Source organism: Diachasma alloeum, unplaced genomic scaffold (assembly GCF_001412515.2).
Source record: "Diachasma alloeum isolate Michigan unplaced genomic scaffold, Dall2.0 Dall_scaffold_00374, whole genome shotgun sequence".
In the NCBI taxonomy this organism is placed as follows: Eukaryota; Metazoa; Arthropoda; class Insecta; order Hymenoptera; family Braconidae; genus Diachasma; species Diachasma alloeum.
Window position 1 is genome coordinate 155558 of NW_021680513.1, and position 15492 is coordinate 171049.

At 39.1% G+C, this 15492-nt stretch overlaps 1 protein-coding gene across 1 annotated transcript in view; it reads right to left on the minus strand.

The window, feature by feature from the left end:
- LOC107041722 (acetylcholinesterase) overlaps positions 1–15492 on the minus strand; it is a 159825-nt gene that overhangs the window by 85735 nt on the left and 58598 nt on the right. The window lies entirely within an intron of this gene.

Sequence of the window (15492 nt, forward strand, 5' to 3'; positions counted from 1 at the left end):
TTTTTTTATTTTGTCATTTATTTTTTCTTCAGTGGGGACGCGAACCCCCCCCCCCCGCCGGGGCCTGCGGCCCCTGGACCCCGCTCTTCCCCCCCCACACCCCGGGGCATTCATGACAAAAAATAGTGTGTGCCACTCGGCCCGTAGTGTCGGTTTGCGATTCGTGTGAGTTAGCAGCACTCATCGCAAACCTCCACTTACGGGCCTTGTGACACAAATAACTATTTCTTGCATTTTCAGGAAACCTTGGAATATTATTTTTCTTTCCTAACAGTATTGTTAAAAAATTTTTCATCACGCTGGGTGTGAAACGCTATTCCGCGAGCGCAAAAACCCACTGCACACGCAAGTATTTGAAGAAAAACAAACATTTTACACCCACTGCACCCCCGAAAAGTGAACTGGACAGGTACTACAAAAAATAAGATATGTGTTTCGACTATTCTAAATTAATCGATACCTTTGAGCTAAGAATTAAATTCACTCGAATGTTTTTACGACTTTTATTTTATATAAATTTTATTTTTATAGTTTGTTTGTTGTTGATTCTCACAGTTCTATTTGCCTTTAATAATTTTGATAGATTACACTCACGAACAGTTCATTTTTAATTTTAAAACTTTGTTAAATAACACTTCCGACAAGGTTAATTTATGTCGAATGTCTCTATACGCGCACGATATTCCGAAAATGATGTGATTCTCTAGCAACTTGAGGTTGAAGTCTGGCAGGAAGAAAATTTTTTCTCTTGTCAAGGCAAAAATTGGGGGTGTGTCTCAAAGTTTCAAAATTTGATGTGGAAGGAAGTACGATCTTCGGATTGATGGAGGAGAAACTATGAATGATGTGATTGGGCGATCAGAATTTTCTTGACCTCAACGATGAGAATAAGGAGGAAGGGCGTGGAGTAACTCAGTTTGCTAATGTAGGGGTTACGCTTGCCTCAGGTAGAAAGGTGCGTAGAGTCATGGGATATGGTTTTCGTCTGGAAGGGATTAAGTCATAAATGCGTGAAATTTTTGCTTTCCTTTGAAAACTCTTGTCTCAAAGTCGGGGGAAAACACGTGGGTCGCGACGAAACGGATTAAATTGTAAAATGTCTGAAGATATTTCCTTTATATAAATACAATATTTTATAACGGTCAGAGCGATTTTGTAAGGAAAGAGAATTTTGATGGTTTGAAAATGTATTTTATTACGGCCAGAGGATTTACTTCAAGTTTTTGTTCCAAGAGAAATAGTTGTGTTTTTAAAAAGGTCAAATGCAGCTGGCGAACTTAATAGTTGGGGAATTGGCCCTGAGTAATTCGAAGAAATGGGGAATTGGCCCTGGAGTATTGAATTGCTAGCCGTTTGAATAGTTTGGTAAAAACCCGGATTAAATTTTACAATAAATGAGGCATTCGACATAGAGGAAATTCCGAAATAAAACTTTTCGGTACCAAACAATATGTTACACGTGCGTGCAAAAAAGTGGACCTTTACGCACCGGGAACACCATATACGGTTTCATAGGCACGTGTAACCAAAGGAACGTTCAGGAATTGGTTCTTAATACGTTCCAGATGATACGTTTTCACGGAACGTTTCAAATATGTTCCAGGGATCATTTCCACAAATATGTATCGAAAATTCGTAGATGACACACCCCAAAAATATATAAGAACAGAGCTATGGAATTATTCTCCTCAAGAACATTCCATGACACCGACGTCCAATGGTCGCGGTGGCTAAATCGTTAGTTCGGCTTGGCCACTAGGAGGTCGTGGGTTCGAATCCCAGTCCGGACGGATTTTTTAGCTTTTGGAAACAGGGGTTGGGGGCGCGAAAGGGTGGCTGGGCTTCGCATCCCCACTGGGGGGGGGACCCCTAACTTATGGTAAAGGGGGTTAAGGGGCTCGCCTGGGGCGGATTCTGGTGAGGTCCGGCTTACCTCGGCTCTGGACGAGCGGGAGGTTCCTAATAGAGGAATCAGTAGATAGGCAGTGCCGCTTCTGGACCAATTTGACCTTGAGATATGAGTCATCATGGTGCAGAACGGGTTGGTGGTAGAATGTTCTAGAAGGTTTGGTTGTGAGGGTAGGGGCTGAGGGGTGGGGGAGGGGTTGTTCTAGAAGGTTCGGCGAGGAAGGTGTGGGGTAGAACGGGTCGGTGGGGGTGAGGGGAGGGAAGATCTAGAAAATTCGATGGTGAGTCATCAAGGTCAAGCGGGTGGTGAAGGGTCACGAGGGTCATAAGGGTCAGCTGGTTGTAGGGGTATGNGGTGGTGAAGGGTCACGAGGGTCATGACGGTCATAAGGGTCAGCTGGTTGTAGGGGTATGGGTGGATTGTAAGGGTCATGAGGGTCAGCTGGTGGTAGGGGTATGGGTCAGTTGTAAGGGTCAACTCGTTCAGTAGAGCGCGCGAGGGGGGTGGGGCTGTGAGAGGTTAGAGGCTTGGGCCTAGGAGCAGGGGCCAGGGACATGGGGTCAGGAGCACGGGGTGGGGAAATTGAAGTGAAGATACTGCGAATGATCATGAATTAGATTAAACTATTTATATACGTTGATAAAAATATTGAGCATCACTGTGGAAACAGTTGTGTGGAATAGCCCTGATGAACAAACGTTTGCCGCACGTTTGTAGAACGTTCTAGTAAATTATAGAAGGTGCTAGGATTTTTACATGTTTAGAAAAATAAAGAAAACAGTTTCGAAATTTCTCGTTTCTTCTTATGTTTATTGAACATCCAACATTTTACAAAAGAAGCATTCTCTTTTCATAGGCACAAGTTTGTGTAATAATGTATCATTACAATCAGCTTCATCCTGTCCATCCTGGGGGGCTCTTTGATAATTTTCACATTTGCGATAACATGCGATGTCTTTGTCTCGTTTCAATGTTGCTGGAAATTTCTCCCAGATATCTTCAGTACTATGGGACGCAAAAACAAGTAAAAATTCCTTCGGGAAGAATGAAATATCCTCTGCACTCATTTGGTGTAAACTCATATGTTTACAGAACATTTTCAATGATCGATCCAGACATGCGGTACAATTTTTTAAATACCATCCCTTCAGTTGTTTGACATTTTCGAGAGCACACATGTATTTGACAACATGATGATTATGATTGTGGTTAGAACATTCTGGGCGTGTTAAGTCAGTTAACTTAGGACAGTTCAAATCTTCCAAGTTTATGACAGGTTTGGAATCCATTAGAATTTTCTGAAGCCACTGTTTTTCGGCAGTCCTTTAACGTAGATAACAGAGGCATTCTTTGCGATTATCTTAACCACTTGTTTCACATCAGTGTAAGGTGTATCACCAGCTTCCCAAGATATTCCATGGAAGTTATCAATCAGCCAAGAATTCACATTTTTTTATTTTGATGGTAATTCATCCCATGAATATTGAGGTTTGAAAATTAGACATTCACGGCCCTCAAATCCATTATCACTTGTGTGAACATTTATGAATGCCAATTCTTTAATGATGAACTCATGAAAAGGTGATCTGAAACCTTGTGCGTCCAAAATTACTTCCATCTTGACATATATAGGTTAGATACTGTTCCAGTGAAATTTGATTTGCGATTGAATATCTCCTGAGAAATCACATTTTTTATAGCCTGCGAAAATGATGACTCATAGTTCAAGTGAACTGGCAGAATCTTCAAGTTATTACGCATCAAACGAATAAATTGCGCCATTAATTGAGGTTCTAGAGCATTCGAGGCGGATTATAAGAACCATTCCAAATGTGAGAATCATCAGTTTCTATCATGGATCGCTTGAATTCAGACGAATTGAAATTTTCGTACAATGTGTCACCTCATGAATGCGATTGTGCAATTCTTGTTGACAAATATTTTAGTGATGATCCTACAGAAGGTTGGTCACTACTTCGAGATATCATTAAAGCATATGGGTCTCCTGGAATCATGCGGTGTTATTATGCACCTGAAAGACCACCATGGCATTCTGATTATTTTAACGTCATCGAAACTAGATATGATGATGTTCCACCAGAATCAGCCTTTGATTTGTATTGGGGTGTAATTTATCTGTTGAAAAATTATCAAATCGTCAAAGAATATCGTCAGCCCCAGGATAAATCACGAAGTAGTGGAGAACGAAAGAAAGAACTCGAAGATGAAATCATGAACTCTCTTCGAAAAGAGAAAATTCAAATGGCGGATGAGATTTTACTCCAATCTAAACAACCTAAAAATAATAATGAAGGATATAATATTTCTCGAAAGTTCTTTTAGTTCTTTAGAAAATTGCGTCATGGATCATAATCCGCAATTAAAATGCGTATAAAGTTTCCAATGCATTCTAGAATCTTCTTTTACAAAAAAAGCAGTCTTTTCATAGGCACAAGTTTGTGTAACAATGTTTTAGGCTGATCGATATGTCATATTGAACGAGTTTCTCTACCAAATAATTCTCAATATCCTCGATTTCATAGCTTCCAGTGGGTATCTCAATGACTTTACCACCTACGCAGAATTTATTGTTTCCAATGTCGAGGTTCGGGATGGAATTGAAAGTTAATAATTCAGCGAGTCCTAAAGTATAACTTTTCACTGGTGACAATTCAATAGGAGGAAAGTGATGAGACTCCAGCACTGAGGAGGTGCTTGATAGTGTTAAAGTAGCTCTACCCTTAGGAGGTTATATTTCAATTCAAAGATTTTTAAAAACTACAACAAATTGCCTAAAAACTCTGTGTGATTCGGAATCGTAATTTTTTTCCTCATTTAATTGTCGTTCAAGTTTTTATGAATGAAAATGTTGAAAATTAATTATTTAACACAGGGTCTTATGTAAAGAACGCTAAATTTGACACAGCTCCGGTTAAAACAAAGCTTAAAATCTAATTTTTTTTCCTAAAAACGAGAAAAAAATGAAAAATATTGGCACCTGTTAGATAACGATTTATCGTTCAGTTTTTTTTTATTATTCACAATTTCCAACCAGAATCACGGGAGACTGTGAACAGGAGTAGACGTGGCAACGACGGCTCGGTCAGCTGTCACTTGGCGGGACCTCTCTCACCTCTCTCACCCGTCACATTATCCTGCAGTGTTGCCACTAATTTTTCCAAGCTAGTCAATTGAAAATCTATTTCTTCACACTTTTATTGAAAACAATTAATAACTAAATAATTCTTATGCTTATGTCCTTTATAAATTATTTTAATAATTTAGACATCAAAAAAATTATTTTCAGAATCTTTTTTTTTTCAAAAGCACTCAACGAGTCCAGCCGTAGGGGTAGAGCTACTTTAAGGTGAACGATTCACTCATCGTTGTTGATATTCAACTGATATCTATTAAGCCATGCGTTCAGATTTTATATCATTTCTCCATCCAAAAATTTGAGACATAAGTGCCCACATACCACCGTATCATACTCTTGATATCTTTCATGGTTATACTGTACAATGCTACCAACACCGAAATAACTCATTAAATCTTGAGGTGGTTGTAGATTACCAAAGCTATCAAAATAGAGAACTGCATTTTTTCGCTCCTTGTATGCAAATCAATGCGTTCCAGGTCCGTCTTTATCATCAAGATTGGCGATAGCTGATTCGTACTTATGTGAACCAGACTTGGGCATTTCGTTCCTCATGTATACTCCACGAAAGTGTGGAATCTTCATAGCTTTGGCATATTTCAACAAATCAACGTCGGTGAGAACTCGGTGTGGTAGCTTTACGCGTTTTTTAAATGAAGACCCAAGCCTTTTTTATAAGGTTTCAAGTACAAGCCCTTGCCCAAAGCAATCGCCTCCATTGTTTGATTATGTTTCTCACTCTCTTGTAGCGTTTTTTCAGCTGCATTAGCATTATTAATAGCTTTCGTTATTCCTGCAGCGCCACCAGCCAGTGCTCCAGTAGCGCTCAAACCAGCAAAAAGAGGGATGAGGAAGGGTAGTACACCTCCAATTTTGGCTGGTACAGGTAAAATACGAGGTGATTGTATTCGCTTTCTACCGCCAATTTCTTTGACTGCTTCACGTGCTCCTTTGAGAGCCGATTTGATAGCGTCGGTTCCCGGACGCTTAGAAGTCTTAGCAGCTCGAATGATTCGTCTCAAGGAGACTTTCTTCTTCGTCTTCACAGCGCCACCACGTTTCCTCCTTTTTGATTTTCTTCTCTTCGAAACACCTTTGCCACGAATTTTTTTCATACCCATTCCGAGCGAGGTTTTTGCCTTCATTGTATTAGCTATACCCCAAGCTGCAGCTTTTTCGCCTAGGGTTGCGTCCTTCGATAAAACTCGTTTCCAAGCTCTTTCTGTAAGAATTTTATCTGCTTCGTGACGTGCAGTTAGATTATCTCGATTTTTGAATGAGCTATATCGTGCTCTTTGTAGGCTGCGTCGAGTGGATTTATGCCAGGATCACCTCGTTTCAATCGTTTTTGCAATTTGGTTCCTGGCCCACAATACTGGTAGCCTGGTATATGCAATTCAACAGGACGTTTGTTGATGATACTATTCACTAAACTTCTACCTTGACGCCTTTTCTTGGGTTTGTTCCCTTTCATATCCAAATATGAACTGACTTGTAATGGGATAAATAGCGCGTATTTATAAGTCTTTGTGTCAGTCATCGCTAGATCATGGAGGGGTATGGAACTAGATGATTCATTCAAATATGATTGGACATGTGTATACCTTGAGAACTGGGCAACTGTGATCATGATTCAGCATCAACTGCTGACAAATGAATGGTACGGGTTACTATAAATGAGAGATATTTACAGGGTGTCCCATAGTATGTGACAAAAGTAAATTACGTTGTATACCGCAAGGTGACAGCGCAGTCTAAAGTCTAATATATGGTTGAAGTGGAGACTCTCCGCAAATTCCATCCATACTTCAGTCGCTCGCGAATTAGAACACTAAAATGGAAAACCTAACCATTGAACAAAAAACATTCCTCATCAAATCATATCACCGAAGAGGAGATTCAACTACTGCAACAATAAGAGCATTTCATTCTAAGTATGGCACACACACTGGAGTGTCTGATTCGAGCCTCAGACGGTAAATAGAGTGAATGAACTAGATAACCAAATTTTTTTTTCCTTTCTTTTTGAAGATTTACGCATTTTTCGACTAATTCATGCCTATTTTCAGGTTAATTGAGAAATTTGATCAATACGGTACATTAGATGATAGGAGGCATGAGAATCCTGGCCCTTCACCTACTGTAACCACAGATGAGGTTATCCGCACAACTGAAAAACATTTCAAAAAATATCCAAATGATACTCTTCGGAAGGCTTCCCAAACCTTGAAAGTCTCGAGAACTTCACTTCACCGTATCTTAAAAGTGTTTTTAAACTTCCATCCCTACAAAATTTCTGTACATCAATTTTTAACTGAAGAAGCGATGGTTCGTTGTGTGGAATTTTGCCAAGAACTTTACAATCTTTTTGAATCCAAGGGGATGAAGGCACAGAATATCATCTTCTCTGACGAAGCACATTTCTACTTGGGTGGCTTGGTAAATAACCAAAATTTTCGCTTTTGGGGGACTGAGTCACCTCACGTCGTTGAAACCAAGTCCTCACACCCGAAAAAAGTTACTGCATGGGCGGCAGTTACCATAAAGGGTGTTTTCCTTGAATTCCTCGAGAGTCGGACAATTAATGCTGACATTTACTGTGAGTTCTTGAAAAAGAACTTCTTTCCTTGGGCACGAAAAAATCAAATAGTCAAGAATTTCTACTTCATGCAAGATGGTGCCGCTCCACACAGGACTACTGGAGTATTTGAAAAACTTTTTCCGTTTACGGCACTCGTGTGTTAGGTTTAGGTTACCCTAACTATGCCCATGGGGCATGGAATGGCCGCCTTACAGTCCTGACTTAAATCCCTGTGATTTTTGCCTGTGGGGTTTTCTCAAGGACAAGTGCTATGAAAAGCATCCGACGACTGTGGAAGAGTTGCAAGACGCAATTAGGGATGCTGTCCGAGCTATTGATGAAAACATGATACAGCGCATCTATATCAGCTTTGAGCGTAGGATAGAGTTCTGTAGTACAAGTGATGGCGGCCACTTGGAAGGGATTGTATTATAATTTGCTGAATGTTCTGTGTACAATAAAAAAAAACAACAATTATTTACACTTAACCGTATTCAAGTTATTCGCAATTTACTTTTGTCACATACTATGGCACATCCTGCATAACTCTCTGATCAGTCACTAACCATGAAGTTCGAAAAGCAGATGCACAACTTCCAATAATGAATTTTGATGAACTGACGCAAAAGAAAAAAGGCGAGAAAAAACGTCGCGGGCCTCTATTACCTAGTAGTGTACGAGCAGTTATTTGTGGACCCTCAAATAGTGGGAAGACAAACGCCCTATTGGCTCTCCTAGTTCATCCTAATGGTTTGAGATTCGAAAATATCTATGTTTATTCAAAATCTTTAAATCAATCGAAATATCAGTTTCTCAAACGTTTACTCTCACGCATAAAAGGAATAGGATATTTTGCATACAGTGAGCATGATGAAGTCATCAGAGAATGCTCTACCAAATTCCATCATGATTTTCGATGATGTGGCATGTGAAAAACAGGATAATATGCGAGCATTTTTTTGCATGGGACGTCATAGAGATGTTGATAGTTTTTACCTTTGTCAAACATATGCCCGTATTCCAAAACATCTTGTGCAAGACAATACAAATCTACTGATACTTTTTCGTCAAGATGAAATGAATTTGAAGCATATTTATGAGGATCATGTGAATACTGATACGTTCTTCACAGAATTCAAGAACTCGTGTGCGAAGTGTTGGAATGAAGGTAAATATAGTTTCATTGTAATTGACAAAGATAGTGAAATCAATGAGGGTCGATATCGAAAAGGATTCGATTGCTTCATGAAAAGATAAATACGCACTATTCGAAAGAACTGAGAATAGTTGTTGCGTGACTGCACAAGTGTCAATATGCAGAGCAATAATTTCATGAAGGAAACAAACAACTTGCGGAATATCACTCAAGTGAGTGATGCCATTCGCCGCAAGCATAAAATGATAAAAATAGGTAGAGAAACCACAGAAAGCTATGAGTGAGGTACTCAAACCCGTAATAACTTCTCTCGAGAAATTGGTGGATCAATCGGTCAAGAGGAAATCTTCAGATTCAAAACGAGGAAAGAAAAAGATTGCTGGTACACCCATTCGAATGCAGCAGGATATGGATGATGATGATGAAAGTTCTCAATATGAATCTCTAGAAGATCTCTCATCAAACTTAGAAACGGCACATACAAGTACTCCTATGAAAAAGATATCCCCAATAAAAGCTATGACCCCAACTGATCGTCCACCATCAATTCAGCAGGAATCCCCTATAGCCTGACAAAAGCTCCTTCAAACGTATTTGGATCGATACAATACTGAGCGTGAAAATAGAGATTTGGATACTGAATTCGGAGTACGTTTCCTACAAAGCTGAATGAAAATTGGTGATTCTTTAGTTACTTTTAATAGGGACTTGATGACCCTCAAGGGTGAGGAATATATATTAACTTCTGGTCTCATTGAATTGATCTTCAAGAAGTCACCTAATATGACCGTTATAAACGAAACTAATAAAAAACCCTACGGCAATATTCTACGGAATACAAATGCCCTTCGAGTGTACTATAAACCCAAGGCAGCTCTTCGAACAAGTAATATCATGAAATATCGCAACATAATCGCAAATCTTATCAAATCTGAGAAAACTAGAACAGCTCTCCCTCGGCATATGGTTGCATCAGTAAAACCAAGAAAAATGGACTATGTGTACTGGGATGATCCTAATGAGCTAGTAGATAGACTTCGACGGCTCATGGCATCACAATCGGCTGGAAATATGAATCACACTAATGAAATTATGTCAATAATGGAAGAATTGCGTGAGGCTGAGATTATTTATTAGACTGTTTGGATGAGAGTTCATCATTTGAAACATGAGTGTTGATGTGTTTGGACGCCAATTGAGTAATACCAAAAGTGCTGTGAGGACTTCCGGTAATTGTGGTCCTCCAGGAGAAGGTTTCAAAGTTACTTCCGATGGACAATATGATATGGACCATCGTAGGCTGTGTAATTTAACTGATTCTGTAGATGAGAATGATGCGGTTTTTTTTTAAATAATGCGCAATATGATGAGAGAAGAGATGCGTTTTATATATGGGACATTCCATTTCAACTCAGCCACCCTCAATTTTTTGGGTTCTAAGAATCCTGAATTAGTATGCTCACAGTCAAGTGCTACATCAGTAAATACTTCCCCTAAATTTTCGCTCCTTTAACATCAATTGTTTGTCTGCAACATATGAGAAAACCTCAAATTTTCGAAAAATCATATCTCGCGAAAAAACTGGCGAATTTCAATAAATAAAAAACGATTTTTTTGTTTTTTCATGTACTTTGTGAATAAAAACACGACAGTACCACAACGACAAGGAAAAACCCATTTTTCGCGTTTTTCACTCTTTGAACATCAGTGTTATCCAAAGGCCAAACGAAAATGGAATAATGTTTCTTTTCCTCGATGGATCATCATAATACACAACTTTTTTGGGATATTTCAAAATGGCAAACCCATATGGAGACGAGGGAAAAAATTTTTTTTCATGGGGATTTCGATTTTTCGATCATTCATGAAACATTTCATGTCAATTGAGCCACCCTAGATTTTTTTGGATCTCCAAACGGAACATTGGCATGCTCAAAGTCAACTACTATGTAAGTTTGAAATTTTCGTAAATTTGCATCCCGTCAACATCACTAGTGTACCTGGCAGACATATCCAAAGCTCAAAATTTCAATGGATTATTTCTCACGGACCTATGGGCGGATTGTGATAAATAATGAATTTTTGAAAAACAATACAACAAAATCATTCCAAGATGTTAAAATTTCGTTCAATTTCAAAATGGGATACATGAGTATCAACGAATGAAAAACATTTTCATGTAAAAAATTGGGTTTATTAATTATCCACAACTACAAATATATGAATAACAATGAAAATTCACAAAGTGCTCACTATTCAACAAATTTTTAGGTCGACGATAAACACTCAGTTGCAGAGGAACACAACCCCAACGCTCAGTTGAAGAGCACGTTGCAATCGATTTTTCCTGTATCACAATGGCTACCTTGATGTACGTCGTCCATTCCGTTGCTTCATCTTCGGGAAAACTTCTTTTCTAGTTGCTGCGGAATATCTCTTGATTAATAATTCCTTTCCTTCCAGAGGAATAAAACCATGATTTTTCTGTATAGCTGGAATCGTCTTTGTACTGTCGAATCTTGTCTTCAAACTTTCGTTAATATTCTCGTGTTCTCCTTTACTGTAGAAAAAAACGTCGAGATCCTTGAAATTATTCTTCTCCCACTAGAACAAACTATCCGTAGTGAGAATAGGTTCACCATTGGTAATTTTCAGACTTCTCCGTCTTGCTTCTCTCTTAAAGACTGCGCCTACTCATTGCATGCTGTCTTTCCATGCGTGGTCGCATGAAAGTGCGCCTCAGCCTCAACCCCAAAATCATTTTTGTGCAACAAAAGATTAGCCATATTATATCGATTCTTATAATGTTGACCGGCACCATCTGTGACATAGATTAATTTGTTTACGACAGCACAGACTTGTTGTATGTGTCGCATCAGAATCTGTTGCATCAAGTGAACTGCAGTAGTATCATGAACGAGACTATCAGATAAGACGACTAAACTTCGATGTTGAATATCATTGCCATGGCGATAATAATCCACTACTGGATGGACAGTGCATTGATCATTGTTATAATGAAAAGATTGAGCAGCGTCTTGAGCTACGAAGGCATAATTCTCCGAAAAATCAGCCTGCACGGGTATTTCACCATTAATCAAATTCTCTTTTCGTTCTTTCACGAAAGCGTTTTGCTGTATTGCAATAAAATGATGAGATTTCAATACTCTCAATCGTTCATAAAGTGTGTCAACGAATTCACATACTGGAAGTCTCTGGGTCTGTAATGTTGATCTATCCACAGTTTGCCAAGTTCTGAATTCTACAGTGTCAATCATAGCATCGTGGAGGAGGTCCTTCAGCTCAAACGATAATGCGTCAACTCCAGAACCGTTCTTGCATTCATCTAAGTGGCATTCAGGTGTTGAATTGGGACACATGATTCTTGCAAGGCCGTCTTTATAATCGGTAAGGGGACATGAGTTCTTCGTGAGAGTGGAAATGTTGATTGCATCCAACATCAATTTGCAGTTTTCATGATAGGTACAGACACATACCACGTGCGTACCACTCGCTCCTGCCAATACACAGTGTTTCGGCCTTAACTCCGCAAACTTCCACCGGTGACTCCGGATGAGCAGTTTTATATTTTTCATGGAGATCGTTCAAGTCGTCTAGGACCATCCTCTTCTGCATTATTTTCTTCTCCTCGTTAATTCTCACTGATATTTTATCCTTCATTCCTGGCATCATTCGACTGTTACTCTGATAGAAATTACGGACTTTTTCAACCGTCTATTTGGGCAATGATTTCCCAGCCTTGGCAACGGTTGAAGCAAATATTCCTCTCTTTTCTCGCAGTTATTTTGCTTTCTTAGCCTATGCCTTGTCGTACCAAATTCACGGCTCACCTGTCGCTGACTCCATGACGGTGGCGCAACCGTCAAGATTTTAATACGTTCAGAATATTTCGTTGTCGTTTTGAATTTTTCCTTGAGTCCATCCAACATTTTTTCTAATTCCAATTCTCTCGGTGAAAGAAAATTCGCTGGTCTGTCCCTGTGACGTTCTGTCTCTGAGTCATCATCTGTTATTGGAGCATCGGACTCCTCCGAAACTTCGTTGAAAATCACGTTACCATCAGGATCAACTGAACGGAAGGAGTAACTTGATCTCAATGAACTGCCTGGGATATTGCCAGTAGAAACATCTGCTAGAAATGGTGTTGCGTTGGACGAACGATCCGTTAAATCATTTGATAATGATTGCCCGGTGGCCTGGCGTAGTGGTTAAGGCCGTTGCCTCACAACGGATAGGTTCCAGGTTCGATTCCTGGCCGGGTAGAATGGTGAGATCTAACCACTTTTAAAGTCTTGATCAATCGCCATATAGTCTCATCAGACTCGAAGCGATATAAAATAAGCATAAAAAAAAAAAAAATTTGATAATGATGATGAGACTTCCTTATTTGACGGGGATTCAGAAGGTAGCGATCCAGGAGTCTAAGTTGAAGCTCTGGTCCTACAGTTGCTACATAGTCTTGCATTTTCTGGCAAGAATGGGAATTTCTGCCTTAGTATTACCGGGATGCAACGCAGGCTTTTACCAGTGTGACCTTTTTCTCCAGGGACTCGCATTGGATTTGCACATCTCTCGGTATGCGGCATCTTATGGAATGGAAATGAATGACTTTTACAAATGAATTGATCATTGATGGGGAGAAAAATAGTTATAATAGTTATAAGTTTACTATTAAAATGATTCATACCATACATCACATACCTTGCTGGAAGTTGATCGAGAATAAACGTAGGATAATAACCGTCGGGGAGTTGCTGGTAACGATAACATACTGAGTCGTGTGAGATGTTGTCCACTTGAGAGTGTGATGAGGACTAATGAAACGTTGATTATTTGGAAATTCGATGGGCTGTATGGAAATTCAATTCCGAGAAATCATGAGTTTTTTCAAACCCCTACTTGAAACCGTTGATTTTATTGCGCTCACATGTTTTATATCCATTGTTCATTGTATGTAAACATCAATCCCAAGGTCGATCCTCAAAGACATTCGGACAATGTTTAATTTCTTGTGGTGACCAAAGAGGAGGTTCCGCTGAAAAATCTTACAGCGCATCAATCGGCGGGAACTGGGAATCGAACCCGTATCATCGGGCTAGAAATCCATTGCGGTACCGACCGAGCTATCGTTGGCCTTCAATTTGTATACATTCTGATGAGTGTTGAATCATGTGGATTTGATCACTCAACACTATTTCGAATGAAATACGAACATAAAATGGTAAAATGGTGCTATTAAGGGGATGAAGATTTAAGAAAATTTTGACTTTATATAGTAGTCGACTTTGAGCATGTCAATGTCTAATTTCGAAACCCAAAAAAATCCAGGGTGGCTCAATTGACATGAAATGTGTCATAACTGATCGAAAAATCGAAATTTTCATGAAAAACATTTTTTCCCTCGTCTCCATATGGGTTTGCCATTTTGAAATAACCCGAAAAAGTTGTGTATTATGATGATCCATCGAGGAAAAAAAACATTCCATTTTCGTTTGGCCTTTGGATAACACTGATGTTCAAAGAATGAAAAACGCAAAAAATGGGTTTTTCCTTGTCGTTGTGGTACTGTCGTATTTTTCTTCAAAAAGTACATGAAAAAGCGAAAAAAATAATTTTTTATTTATTGAAATTCGCCGATTTGTTTGCAAGATATGATTTTTCGAAAATTTGAGGTTTTCTCATGTTGCAGACAAACAATTGATGTTAAAGGAGCGACAATTTAAGGGAAGTATGTACTGATGTAGTACTTGACTGTGAGCATACTAATTCCAGATTCTTAGAACCCAAAAAATTCAGAGTGGCTGAGTTGAGGCGGAATGTCTCATATAATGTCGCGGAGCCTATGGGTGGTAGACTGGATGAAATTCAGATAATGATACAATCATTTCAGGAAAATTTTCTGAACACTATGAGACAAAAACGTATTGATGAAGAGGAAGTACAAGAACGTTTGACAGATCATTCGAAGAACATTAACCATTTGAGCGACGAAATAACAACATTGAAAGAATCTGTCTCACGTGAGATTCAGTCAATTCTTGCTGGTCTTCAATCAATGATCACGAACCAATTGGAAAAAATTCAAGAAGATACAAATCAAGATCTAGCATTGCGTAATTTTGAAATAATTGATAACTTAGATAAACGTTTAATTGCATTGGAGAATGAACAAAAAAGCAGCAGTAGTTGAGGAACTTCATAGTCCAGCTAGAAGAAATTATCCACGAAGACATGTTGATGTGCGCGGACTGGATGAAACTTGGCAGGCAGATCTTGTTGATATGACTACCTACAGCCGTGAAAACATGGGTTATAAATACCTCCTAACAATCATCGATATTTTCTCGAAATATACGTGGGCGGTACCAACGAAAACGAAAAATGGAAAAGATGTGACTGATGCTATGGAGTCTATACTGAAACAAGGCCGTGTACCGCAGAAATTACATTTGGATCGTGGCAGGGAGTTCTACAACAGTGAGTTCAAGAAGCTCATGAAAGATTACCGGATCACAATGTACTCAACCTTCAGTAACCTTAAAGCATCCATTTGTGAGCGATTTAATCGTACACTCAAAGAGAAAATGTGGAAACACTTCAGCTTACAGGGAACATGGAAGTGGATTCCCATAGTTAAGACTCTTGTTCAGTCTTATAACGACACCAAA